Source organism: Dama dama, chromosome 16 (assembly GCF_033118175.1).
Source record: "Dama dama isolate Ldn47 chromosome 16, ASM3311817v1, whole genome shotgun sequence".
Taxonomy (NCBI): Eukaryota; Metazoa; Chordata; class Mammalia; order Artiodactyla; family Cervidae; genus Dama; species Dama dama.
In genome coordinates this window covers 29,035,687-29,048,059 of record NC_083696.1, presented here as the reverse complement: position 1 = coordinate 29,048,059, position 12,373 = coordinate 29,035,687, and the positions used below count along the sequence as shown (strand labels likewise).

Here is a 12,373-nt window from a genome sequence, read left to right as displayed (position 1 = left end):
TACATACACCGAGGGAGCAGCAGCAAAGCAAGAGCTCTATAGTGCAATCCAACACCCGAAGTTTGGAAGTTCTCTTACTTCTAGGGTAAGCTCAGCCTCCCTTCTCTTCTCTCTTTCCCCCCAACTCTGTGCTCAAGTAGGAAGCATTCTAAAAGCAGGTGACAAATTAGAGTCCCATGCAAAACAGGACCACTGTGGAAGGAGTAGAGTTTTTTGAGTTGCAACTTTAGAAAGATTGAAAAGGCTGTTTCTCTGTTCTCTTTCTTCCTCCTTCTTTCTTTCCTCTCAGTGTGGCTGGTGCGGTAGGACTCTGGAGAAAACTTCAGCTTGGCAAGTCAGGAGGAGCTGGGATAGGGCTGCAAGGAAGGGAGGCATTGTGTAGGCAGGCTCTTCCCTCAGATCTTCTTCCTGCCTGGAGCTGGTTCTGATGAGGGGACTTGCACCAAGGTGCTGGGTAGAAGGCTCCATCTCAAAGAGGTGCCATATACCGAGCCACTGCTCTGAACCCACTACCTGGGTGGCTGGGATGGGAGGAATACAGCTCCAGGTGGCTAGGATCAGAGAAAGCTATTGGTGGAGAGTTGCAGAAGCAGATATGCACCTGGAAAGAAGAATGAGAAGCCACGTGGCAGCAGAAGCTATGTGGTGCAGAGATAGGGGGCAGAGAGTAGGAAGAAGTAGGGAGTCTGGGGCTGAGTAAGGTGACAAGTAGCTTTGAGAGGCCCCCCTGACCACAAGAGCTACTGTAAATGCCAACTGGCAAGAAATAGCATTTCATTTCTCAATGAGGTTTGATGAGATAGGTTCTCAACTCTCTGTTCATCCTCACAGTAAGCTCCTGTTAGACTAAGCAATCTGATTGTGTGGGAAATGCCTAACTCAGTGCATCTCCAACTTCAACCTATAGATCTCCAGAGGTCCACAGACATCGTCTCTACTGTTTGCAAGCAGTCTGAGAATAAGTCTGGTTTTTAGGTAGGCCAAAAGAATTAACACAGCCACATTCTGAATCATTTAGAACAACTACACTGTCCAGAACAGGAACCCCTGGCCACTTGTGGCCATTGAGCATTGAGACATGACTAGTCAAAATCAAATTATGCTTTAAGCTTAACACATACACTGGATTTTGAAATCTTGGTAAGAAAAAAAGAATATGAAATATCTCAGGAAGTTCTTATACTTATTACCTACTGAAATGATAACATTTTGGGTAGTCTGAGTTAAATAAAATGTGATATGAAAGTTGATTTTGCCTGTCTCTTTTGACTTTTTTATTGTGGCTACTAGAAAATTTTAAATCATATATGTGGCTTACGTCACATTTCTATTGGACACCACTAGTCTAGATTGTGCATTCTCAAAGGGGATGATATTGTACTTTGTGGGGTAAAAGTTGGTTCTTGGGGGAAATGTGGTAAAAAATTGTAATCTTTAACATATTAGAGAACAGATATACATATAGCATATAAACAGATATATATAGTATGCCTATGGTATTAAAATTTCACGACAGTGGGGATTTGTAAATAAAAGTCTTAAAAACTTTGTCAAGTGGATAATAATGAAAATAGAAACACTGATCTAGATGAGTAACTTGTAATCCAAGAACTATTACATATGTGCAGGACTGTGTCTGCATTTGCTTTTAGGATCCTGTTAGTGCTAAGTAGAAATATTTTAATGATCTTGAGTTAATGGGGGAAGATGGAGAAGGAAATGGCAACCCACTCCAGTATTCTTGCCTAGAGAATCCTGTGGACGGAGGAGCCTGGTGGGCTGCTGTCCAAAGGGTCGCAAAAAGTTGGATATGACTGAAGTGACTTAGCATGCATGCATGCATTGGAGAAGGAAGTGGCAGCCCACTCCAGTATTCTTGCCTGGAGAATCCCAGGGACAGAGGAGCCTGATGGGCTGCCGTCTATGGGGTCACACAGAGTCAGACACAACTGAAGCGACTTAGCAGCAGCAGCAGCAGCAATGGGGGAAAATTGAGGCAGGCTTCATATGTAATAGGAATTTGTACTCAATGAAGATAAAATGACACCAAGGTGCTCCTTTAGAGGCAGGCTGCAAATAAGTATGAAAGAGGAGAAAGAGGGTGGATGGAAATGAGCAGTCATATGAGTGACTGGGGAGCCACTCTCATGAGAGAACCAGCGGCTCAATATATAGGAAATAACAGAATCCATCTATCACCTCACATTGATTAGTGTTGCTACCTTGAATTCTATTATTTTTGCAGATTTAAAACATAAATTTTTTTTAGGATTTCTATAGCATCAAGTTTATCTATATTTGGGTTTTAATAGTGTTGATTACACCTCTTTTCTTTGGCTAAGTGTGGAATCAGAGAAGCAAGAGTCAGATGTCAGAATGACAGCTCTGTAACTGATACAAGGGAGACTGAAGGTCATGGCTTAGGTGTGTCGCATGGCACTCCAGAATGAAACATGGTCACCAGGCCTTAGACTGAGCTTGACAGCTTCACAGCAGAGCAACATCCAGACCCCTGTGCAGGGCGGTCCCAGCACAGGCAGGGGCCGCATTGAGCATGCCCAGTTGCTCTTTCCTAACTCACCAATCAGACAGGCTCTTTGCCTCCCCAGGGAGGGTCCAGCAGCCAGGGCTACAAGTGTTAGGCTGATGAATGTTCCTGCGTGTGGAATCGTGGGAAGAGGGGAATAAATGTCCCCCCCCCCCATCAGCCCCTGGTTTTATGCTTATACTTATTTATGTAATGCAATAAAAGTAATTTAGGTTGGCATTTGGGTTTGTACGACCTTTTCAAAGCATTTATTGTGAGTCACTGACCTATTACAGGGAGATTTTAGTGGATTTCATGTCAGCGTGAACATGAGTTGACTTAGCTTTCTGTGGAACAAGCCCTGCCTGCCTTGCTCTCTTCCTGGCCCGGCTGGCTCTGCTCCTTCTCTCCACTTCGATGGTTTTCTGCTCCCTCACCCCTTGAAGTCTTTAACTGTGCAGTGGAGCTGGAGGTGTAGGGAAAAGAACACTGGGTTTGGAATTGACAGGTCCCTGTTCAAGTCTGGGTGCTGCCATTTCCAAGCTGTATGATTCTGCGCAAGGTACTCAACCATGTTAACCTCACTTTTCTCACCTGGAAAGTGGGGTGATGCACACCCCCCCCCCCCACTTCCAGAGTTGTTATGTGGATGAGAGCAGATGATGAATGTAAACTTATTTCATGTACAAAACAGCTCCCCTTTCTCTGTGCTTGGCTGAGTTGGGGGCCTTTTCTGGTGTTGCATCTATTCAGTTTTCAACTCTTTGAATGCCCATTTGCTTTACATGGTTATAAAACTCAATTGAGCACCAGTAGGAGAAAAGATAGATCAAGTAAGCCAGGCTTAGGGCTTGTTCAACTTCAAAATATAATTTTCAAAGTTAAATGACTTTCAAACACATATTTAGTGATTGTGTATCAAAGATATATTTAATGTGTTAATGAGAGAACCAATGGATAGTAAAGTAGGTTTGAGTGAGGATTGAGAAAACTGGTATATGTAGACAATGGAAGAAAAAATGCTGAAGTAATATTGCTAGTTCAGTTCAATTCAGTTCAGTTGCTCAGTCGTGTCCGACTCTTTGTGACCCCATGAACCATAGCGTGCCAGGCCTCCCTGTCCATCACCAACTCCCAGAGTTTACTCAAACTCATGTCCATCGAGTTGGTGATGCCATCCAGCCATCTCATCTTCTGTTGTCCCCTTCTCCTCCTGCCCCCAATCCCTCCCAGCATCAGGGTCTTTTCCAATGAGTCAACTCTTCGCGTGAGGTGGCCAAAGTATTGGAGTTTCAGCTTCAGCATCGGTCCTTCCAATGAACACCCAGGACTGATCTCCTTTGGGATGGACTGGTTGGATCTCCTTGCAGTTCAAGGGACTCTCAAGAGTCTTCTCCAACACCACAGTTCAAAAGCATCAATTTTTCAGTGCTCAGGTTTCTTCACAGTCCAACTTTCACATCCATGCATGACCACTGGAAAAACCATAGTCTTGACTAGACGGACCTTTGTTGGCAAAGTAATGTCTCTGCTTTTTAACATGCTATCTAGGTTGGTCATAACTTTCCTTCCAAGGAGTAAGCATCTTTTAATTTCATGGCTGCAATCACCATCTGCAGTGATTTTGGAGCCCAAAAAAATAAAGGCTGACACTGTTTCCACTGGTTCCCCATTTATTTCCTATGAGGTGATGGGACCAGATGCCATGATCTTAGCTTTCTGAATGTTAAGCTTTAAGCCAACTTTTTCACTCTCCTCTTCCCCTTTCATCAAGAGGCTTTTTAGTTCCTCTTCACTTTCTGCCATAAGGGTGGTGTCATCTGCATATCTGAGGTTATTGATATTTCTCCTGGCAATCTTGATTCCAGCTTGTGCTTCTTCCAGCCCAGAGTTTCTCATGATGTACCTTGCATATAAGTTAAATAAGCAGGGTGACAATATAGAGCCTTGACATACTCCTTTTCCTATTTGGAACCAATCTGTTGTTCCATGTCCAGTTCTAACTGTTGCTTCTTAACCTGCATACAGGTTTCTCAAGAGGCAAGTCAGGTACTCCCATCTCTTTCAGAATTTTCCACAGTTTATTGTGATCCACACAGAAAAAGGCTTTGGCATAGTCAATAAAGCAGAAATAGATGTTTTTCTGGAACTCTCTTGCTTTTTCGATGATCCAGCAGATATTGGCAATTTGATCTCTGGTTCCTCTGCCTTTTCTAAAACCAGCTTGAACATCTGCAAGTTCACGGTTCACATATTGCTGAAGCCTGGCTTGGAGAATTTTGAGCATTACTTTACTAGCGTGGGAGATGAGTGCGATTGTGCGGTAGTTTGAGCATTCTTTGGGATTGCCTTTCTTAGGGATTGGAATGAAAACTGACCTTTTCCAGTCCTGTGGCCAGTGCTGAGTTTTCCAAATTTGCTGGCATATTGAGTGCGGCACTTTCACAGCATCATCTTTCAGGATTTGAAATAGCTCAACTGGAATTCCATCACATCCAGATACAAAATTGGTTAATGTCCTAGAGCACAGCAAAACTGTAATTTTTGGAGTTATCTTTTCTCCTAGATAGAAACACTGCTTTTTTCAGTGGACAAAAGTAGTATTTTAACTCTACAATTTAATATCTTACTTTACAAAGTCTTGGCCCAAAACAGTCAAAAATAGTGAATCAAACAAAAGTCAAAAACTAGCCTCTGGAGGGCTTTTTAGACAAGGCCGTAGTATGACACTGAAAGAAGAGGAATAATACTTTCGCTTTAAGTTCAAGTTATGGATAATTTTTCAAAGCCCACATAGGATCTGATAATGAGAATAGATATATATAGAGGCTACTTATTCTGGGTAAGGGTTGGAATGAAATCTTCGGTTATAAATCCCAGTTATGTCCAATGAAAACTCTTTTTAAGAAAAAAAAAAGATTGGGAAAACCACCCAACTGCCATTTAAACTAAAATTTCCTGTTGGGTCCAGTGATTCTGGCATAATTTTTTTCTCTTATAAATTGTTTTCTACTATTTTGAGCACTGAGTTTCTTCGGATAGTAAGAGAAGATTCAAAGCCACACCCTAAACTTGACAGTGATGCTTTAGGACAATTCCTAACCACTAGAATCTCCTGGATGTAAAATCTTGTCTTGAACCATATTTGAACCTTTTGGTATGAGAACCCTGCTGGTTGGCTGGCACACCATAGCTTCCTGGTTTTCAGAAAGAAGGCTCAAGAGAGGCGCCTTGGACTTCAAATGGCTATTACAAAACAACATTTTGATGAGTTAAGTGTAAATGAATCAGAAGCATATGGATTTAATTAGCCTCCAAACACAGCCATTTCAAAACGCAGAAAGGAAAAAAGCATGCTTGTGTCAAAACACATCTTGAGGTTTTCCTGCTAAATTCAAAATGATGGAAAAACAGATCGGACCATCTGCCAAATGTTCAGGTTGTACTCTCCACATGTACTATCTTATCAGGAACACAGAGCAGTGGGAAATTTCTACCACAGAAATCAACAGTGTTTCGGTACTGTGTTTGGCAGCCTATTTGTGGCCTACATTTAATTAAACCAGGGCTACGCATGGCTGCAGAGAATGCAACTTCTAAGTTTTTGAAGATGGTCCAGGGTGCAATCCACATGGGGCCATGTGTGTGGTCTTCTTTTACAGTCGAAAACCCCCATATTACTCTTCTCATGCCCCTATAAGTTTTTCCACGTTACCTCTCAATCTGGCCATGAAGACGTCTAAGGGCTGAATACAAGTTACTTCTGTTGCCTGTTCTTGGTGAAACTGAGTGGCGTCAGGCAGAGAGTCAAGGAACATACATGCGTTTTCACTTACATGTGGAACTGTTCTTTCTCCCCAATGAGAAAGGTGCTAAAAGTTCAGGGGTCAAAAACTGCATTCAAGTTGAAATGAAAGGAGGGGCCTGGCGGGCTGAAATAGGACAAGCCTCAGAATTTATTCATAGTGAAGCCAGAATGGAACCAGGGGACAATTCTTTTCATAGCTTTTTAAGAAATCATGTACCAGCTTAAGGTTTTTTATGCATTGAGGTTGTGCAGATTTACCACTGAATGGGCAAATAACACCACACATTTGTTGAACAAGAGCTACAAAGTGCTCTTTCATACATTAATTTAATCTTCGCAACAACCTGTGAATGGGATGGAATGCTCCTCATTTTCCAGAAAAGGAAATTGGGCTGATTGAGGTTCAGAGATCTGAAGTTCTCTCAGTTAGGAAGGGGTAGAGCCAGACTTGATTGCAAGTCTTTTAGGTCTACGACTAGGGCATTTTTCACTAGTCCATCCCACCAAGGAGGAATATGTTTTATTTAGGTGTCTATGGTAGACTTTCACCCACTAGCCAAAGATGCCTTCTACTGGGGGAAAGCAGAACACATCTTGGGGCTCCTGAACCTTTGTCACGGTTTGCTTGAAAATCCTGGGTGATACTTGTCCTGGTTTAATTATTCAGTCGCTCAGTTGTGTCTGACCCCATGGACTGCAGCAAGCCAGGCTTCCCTGTCCATCACCAACTCCCAGAGTTTACTCAAATTCATGCGCATTGAGTCAGTGATGCCATCCAGCCATCTCATCCTCTGTCATCCCCTTCTCCTCCTGCCTCAATCTTTCTCAGCATCAGGGTCTTTTCCAATGAGTCAGTTCTTTGCCATCAGGTGGTCAAAGTATTGGAGTTTCAGCTTCAGCATCAGTTCTTCCAATGAGTATTCAGGACTGATCTCTTTTAGGATTGACTGGTTGGATCACCTTGCAGTCCAAGAGACTCTCAAGAGTCTTCTCCAACACCACAGTTCAAAAGCATCTATTCTTCAGCACTCAGCTTTGTTTGTAGTTCAACTCTCACCTCCACACATGACTACTGGAAAAACCATAGCTTTGACTAGACGGACCTTTGTTTGTAAAGTAATGTCTCTGCCTTTTAATATGCTGTCTAGGTTGGTCATAGCTTTTCTTTCAAGGAGGAAGTGTCTTTTAATTTCATGGCTGCAGTCACCATATGCAATGATTTTGGAGCCCAAAAATATAACAGCTCTCACTGTTTCCATTGTTTCCCCATCTATTTGCCAAGAAGTGATGAAACAACAGACTGGTTCCAAATTGGGAAAGGAGTATGTCAAGGCTGAATATTGTCACCCTGTTTATTTAACTTATATGCAGAATACATCATGCGAAATGCTGGGCTGAATGAAGGGCAAGCTGGAATCAAGATTGCTGGGAGAAATATCAATAACCTCAGATATGCAGATGACACTACCCTTACAGCAGAAAGTAAAGAAGAACTAAAGTGCCTCTTGATGAACATGAAAGAGGAGAGTGAAAAAGCTGGTTTAATTATGAACAATGCTATATTTCTGTTGGGAAAGACTGAGGGCAGGAGAAGACGGTGACAGAGGATGGATATCTCACTGACTCAATGGACATGAGTTCGAGCAAACTCTGGGAGATAGTGAAGGACAGGGAAGCCTGGTGTGCTGCAGTCCATGTGTTGCAAAGAGTTGGACACGACTTAACAACTGAACAACAACAATTTCACTCTCAGAGGTGTTCCAGTTAGATGGTAAGTTATCTAGATATTCTACCGTGAACCCAGTCTAAAAGGGTCAAATTTTGCTGGTTTTATAATATTTGAATAAATCCTTGAATCTTTTCACATCAGGAGCTTCCTATGTTTTTCAAATCACTGTTTTCTTATACGGTAGAGGAACGTCTGTTTCTAGAGTTTTCAGGCCCTCAGGTATAAATACCCAATATAGAATGAAAGCACTGGTTAGATATCCATGCAATTCTTTATCCTTTAGTTCTAAAAAGAAATCCTACAAACTGTATCTTGCTCCAAAGATGGCTTTCTCAGTTCCCTCAAGCAGGGATGGTCTTGGGCACCTTTGCTGTTCCCTCCCTCTGTCCCTTTCCTTCCCTCAGGTATTGTCTCTTCTTGCCCCTATGCATACAGTGCCCTCAGATTGTTGTCTGGGTTCCTGCCAGTCTCTCACTAAATCTCTTACTACATTCCCTCAAAGTTCAAATTTTCTCAATTTTTTTGTCCTCAGATGTGTTTTAAGAAAGCAACTGAATGCCCTCACTTCCAGTAATCCTCCTAAGCCTTGTTAATGGAGGTGTTTGGGGCAGGAGGCCATTTCATATGCTGTCTGAATCACAGAGCTCACAGGTAAGGCCAGTCCCCTGTGGGGTGGGGTATGAGGAAAGAGGCAGAGGAAGGGGAAAAGATTTCTGTGGAAACCCCTGACTGCTGAGAGGAGTTGTCTCCATGCCTCGACTTGGCCCTTCTCACCTGTGGATTGCTTGCTTCCGTGGAAAGGGTTCAGTCACAGCAAGAAATTCCATGGAGAGTGGGAATCACAGAAAGGACTGAAGAGAGCTGCCGCATGGCCCCTCTGGTGAGTTTTTCTCTCCTTGTGGACTTGCTCCATCCTTCTCTTCCACAGGGCATCCTTCTCTGCGACTTTACTATCCTGGAGGGATGTGACCTGGGCTGGTGCTTGGACATCATGGCTCCTACACCCTTTCTCTGGCCATCTTCTACATTCTGTCACTTACTGTTCTTTGCCTGCTAAGTTGCTTCAGTCATGTCCAACTCTGTGCGGCCCTATGGACTGTAGCCTGCCAGGCTTCTCTGTCCATGTCATGCTTCAGACAAGAATACTGGAGTGAGTTGCCATACCCTCCTCCAGGGGATCTTCCCAACCCAGGGACTGAACCCACATCTCCTTTGTCTCCTGCACTGCTGGTGGATTCTTTACCGCTGAGCCACCAGGGAAGCCCCCAGGATGGCTAGCATTCATCAATTTCTTCCTTCCATGCATGTAGAACCTATCTCCCTATTGAGAGATGGAGTCTATTCCTCTGCCCCCTTGAATCTGGGTGGGCTGGTGATTTTTAAGAAATAGAATACTGTGAAAATGATGCCTTGCAACTTATACCCAAGTCTCTTGAAACACTAGCTCTGGGAGAAACCAGCACCTGTGGAAGTCCAGCTACTTCAAGACCACCATGCTGTGAGGAAGCCCAGTCTAGCCATATGGAGAGATACTGTGCCAGCCCCAAGCCACTCCAGACATCCCAGACCAGACACCACAGAGCTGCATAAAGAAGCCTTCAGATGAACTTGGCCTTAGCTTTAGACTGGCTACACAATCCCAGAGACCTCAAGTGAGAACCACCCGGCTGATCCTATCAACCTCCACAGCCATGAGCAGTAATAATACATTATTGTTTCACTCTGCTAAGTTTTGGAGTGGTTCGTTAAGCAGCACCAGATAACTGGAACAGTGAGTAAGGGAGAAGTGAGTGCCAGGGGTGTGGCAGGATACCAACAGTACGCTGCAGGGAAGCACATGGAGTGAAAGAAAAAGCTAGTGTCTAGGCCTCAGAAAGGACACTCCATTGATCAGGTGACAGGGAAGAGTGGAAAATCACTTCAGAGCACTGATCTCTGTTGCTTTTTTGCTAGAGTCCCTCCACTCGAGTCAAGTTCCCAAGAGGGAAGGAGTCCCGTTATCCTAGCATGGGTCAATGACATCTTGAGCCAGAGGTAACAGGTGTCTTGACATCTTGACTGATAGTAAGACACCATAACTGCCTAATAGAGAAGGTAGTTCTTAAAAATTAAAAAAGGAAAAAAAATGAAAAAGGAAGTGATGTGAGGGGACCGGAATAAAGGGGAATGACCACTGGGAGGTCAAAACAAGGACTGTTCACTTCACATGTAACTCTGCTGCACTCACCTCCCAGTTCACTTTGCTATCTCCTAGTTGTCCAGTTATCAATTCTGAATCCCAGGACAGGAATCTGATTCATTTAGTTTTTTCCAAGTCTGGCTACATAGGGGCCTGGATTGTCAAGTGGTCAACTTCCCATCCTTTGGTCCCCAAAGCTATAGCAAGATGGGAGGGCTTAATCATATGTTACAAAAACCTCACTGTGCCTCCTGGGGAAGGGGGCATGGGAGGAGCCATTACCTGCAGAAGGGGATGTGCCTGGGCAAGAATTCCATACTGACCACATAGGCAGAGTTTATGATAATGGACTCTAGGTTGAAGTTCCAGCCTTACCACTGGCAAGACTCTACAGAAGCTACTCAAACTGTGATGGCCAATTATCTTCTCTGTGATCACAATATCTACCCAGAGGCTTTTTGGGAGGAGCAAATAAGAAGCATCTAGCACACTGCCTGATGATATATGAGTTTTAGTGGTAGTATCACATCATTTCATCATTTTTATCTAAAGGTTGAGGTCAGCTACCATGTCTGATGCTTAACCCCCGTTGAAGAGGACAAAGACCTTTGGTGCAGGAGTTACTGTATGCCTCTGGTCAGTACCCCCTCACCCTTGCCCTTTTAACGCACAGTGATTTCTAGCAGCTAGCCCCTGCATCTCTGTGTTGTTGTTTAATCATTAAGTTGGTTCCGACTCTTTGCAACTCTATGGACTGTAGCCCACCAGGCTCCTCTGTCCATGGGATTTCCCAGGCAAGAATACTGGAGTGGGTTGCCATTTCCTTCTCCAAGGGATCTTGCAGACTCAGACTGAACCCATGTCTCCTGCATTGGCAAGTAGATTCTTTACTGCTGAGCTACCAGGGAAGCCCCTGCATCTCTTTACTGAAGGGCTTTCTTTGTGTCCTTGGGTGAGATCTACTCAAGGCAGACGTGCAGGGAATTCATAACTTCTCCCCTCCCCTAGCAACACCCAACCAATGCTGTAGGAAGTTGGTATATAAGTACCCTTGCACATTGGGTGGAATGCTTCAGAGATACAGGTGTGCCTACATCATTTCCTAGAATATGATGATGGACTCTTGGAAATTCCATGGTAATTTGCAGAATTCCTCCAAGGGATCAAGCTCCAATTGTCTACAGTGGTAGCTTGCTGGATGATGCATCTGTAATTAGAGGCTTTTCCTACCCCATCTCACTTCCCCACTCCCACAGGTATTTCCTAGCATCCTATATGGAATGAAGTACTTACACACAAATTCTTGTCTAACGGTCTGCTTCTGGGAGAACTCAAACTAAGAGAGAGAGAGGAAGGTTCCCTAGTCTATGACAAGAATGGTCCCAGCTTCTGATATTTGTCCTGTCCTGGTTCCTGAACTTCATAGGGACAGTCCTTAGAGCACCTGGACTCCAAACCTGGGCCCTGTGGTCCTCCAAGCAGCACCCTGTTCTGTTTCCCACTGAGACCTCTGCAATCTTGGCATTAATAGCATTTCCCAGTTCCGTGTTCTTAGGAGATGGGATATGGTCCACTAAGATGCTTCTCAACCTGACTTGCAGAGGAGGGAATAGACCCCTGAGGTCTGTGAGACTTTGGAAGGGGCTAATCATAGCACAAAAACTCATCACGTTGTTCCCTCTCCCCTTAATGTGAATTCTGCATTTAACACAAATAAATGTGCTTTAAAAATATACTTGTCTTAATGTATACTTTAATATTTTTAATTGCTTATGATCAGATAGAATTGATAGCTCAATAAGATGGTCCACGCTTATTCTTGGAATTGATTTTCTGGTAGTTCTCCAGGTTCTTACTTTGACATATTGGAGAAGCCTGGATCACAGGGTGACTTGGGACTTAGGTCTTTCCTAGGCTATTTACTATCCCAGAGGAGGGCCAGGCGGGAGCCAATCCAAGGAACAGTGGGGTTTCTTAGTTCCAGTCTAGCCCTACCTGGAGAGAGCTGAGCCAAGCGATTTGCTTCTTAGGCGCTGGTGTGTGGACTAACTGACTGCTCCCAAGCCTCACACTCAGTTCTTTTCTCCAAGACAGACTTTTAAAGCATAAGAAGTAACAAAGGTCTTAGCA

General features: G+C 43.8%; 1 long non-coding RNA gene across 1 annotated transcript; it reads left to right on the top strand.

Annotated features, from left to right (window-relative positions):
* The first annotated feature begins 7,751 nt into the window (after window positions 1-7,751).
* On the top strand, window positions 7,752-10,060 carry LOC133071208 (uncharacterized). Its single transcript, XR_009696383.1, has 4 exons — window positions 7,752-8,106; window positions 8,597-8,715; window positions 8,866-8,944; window positions 9,509-10,060. It is a non-coding gene; the product is annotated as an uncharacterized LOC133071208 (long non-coding RNA).
* The last annotated feature ends 2,313 nt before the right edge of the window (window positions 10,061-12,373 follow it).